Genomic DNA, 1429 nt, shown 5'->3' with positions numbered 1-1429 from the left:
CTGCCAGCCCAGCCCTGGGCTCCCCCCCCCGGCTCTGCCCGTGCCCCCCACTCCCCACCCCCCCCCGCCCCCCCCGCCCCCGCCCCCCCGCCCCCCCCCCCCAGCTCTGCCAATGCCCCGACCTGCAACCCCCTCCCCACCCTTGTCCAGCAGTTCCAAATTGCTCTAAGCCGAGTTGGGGACTCTGCCCTTTGCTCTCAGGGGGGTCAGGACCTGCCAATCTCATCAGCTGCTGTAGCCCAGGCCTGGGGGGGTCAAAGGGCAGCTCAGGAACAGACCCCCGCCCAACAGAGCAGGAATTTCAAGCACCAGGAGCATTTCTCCCCCCCCCAGCGGCTTTGGAATGTTTAGCACCAACAGCTGAGCCCAGCCCAGGAGTGAGGGTCACCACTCGGGCAGCCCCAAGCCCCCCCTTGGCACAGACAGCTGGGGCACCCTCAACTACGGAGCACGGGAATGGGGGGGGGACTTTCCTGGGACACCCCCCCCCCAGCACAACTGTGAGCACTGCGGGGGGGGGGGCAGGGGGGCTGTTCCTGCAGGCAGGGATGGGGCTCCCCTGTTGCAGGATCTTCACCCCCCCCCCACCCTTAGCCAGAGTAGGGTAAGTTCCACCAGTTGGAGAAGCAGCCGTGCCCCCTCCCCACACACCTCCTGTCACAGTCGCCTGCAGACAGTGGGGGGGGGGGGCTGCACCCACAGCCAGTGTCACTCAACGACACTGCTACACTCCAACTGCGGGCAGGGGAGTGGGGTCTAGTGGGTGGGCGGGGGTGTGCTGGGAGTCAGGACCCCTGGGTTCTGGGAGTGGGAGCAAGATGGGGGGGAAGGGGATGATAGGAGCCAGGACTCCTGGGTTCTGTCCCTGGTTCTGGGAAGAGAGTAGGGTCTAGTGGTTGGAAAGGGAGAGGGAGCGGCTGGGAGCCAGGACTCCTGGGTTCTGGGAGTGGGAGCAGGGTGGGGGGAGGGGGGATGATGGGAGCCAGGACTCCTGGGTTCTGTCCCTGGTTCTGGGAGGGGAGTAGGGTCTAGTGGTTGGAACAGGAGAGGGGGCAGCTGAGAGCCAGGACTCCTGGGTTCTATCCCCGGCTCTGCCAGTGGTTAACCATGACATCACAGCCCTGAGCAGACGATGTCATCCACTTCCACTCCAGGGCTGTGACATCAGAGACAAGTCAGCCCCTGCCCCACAGGATCTAGCTCAAACCCCCCAGCAGCAGGGGCTCTCTATGTCTCCTCGCCCAGCCGCTGGGGGGGGGGGGGGAACCAGGCAGACGCTGCCCCAGCCAGGAGCGATCCTGGGGGCCTCCGCAGCTACCCCCCCGAGACACGCTAACTGCACAACCCCGGCCCCGCCCCGGCCGCCGGGCTGGGGCAGCGGCTGCCCCGTTCCCCCCCCCCCCCCCCCCGGCTGGGCGGGGGGGGGGGG

This window comes from Trachemys scripta, chromosome 16, assembly GCF_013100865.1.
Source record: "Trachemys scripta elegans isolate TJP31775 chromosome 16, CAS_Tse_1.0, whole genome shotgun sequence".
Lineage (NCBI taxonomy): Eukaryota > Metazoa > Chordata > Testudines > Emydidae > Trachemys > Trachemys scripta.
The sequence above is the reverse complement of the archived record's forward strand: the minus strand, read 5'-3'. Positions refer to the sequence as shown.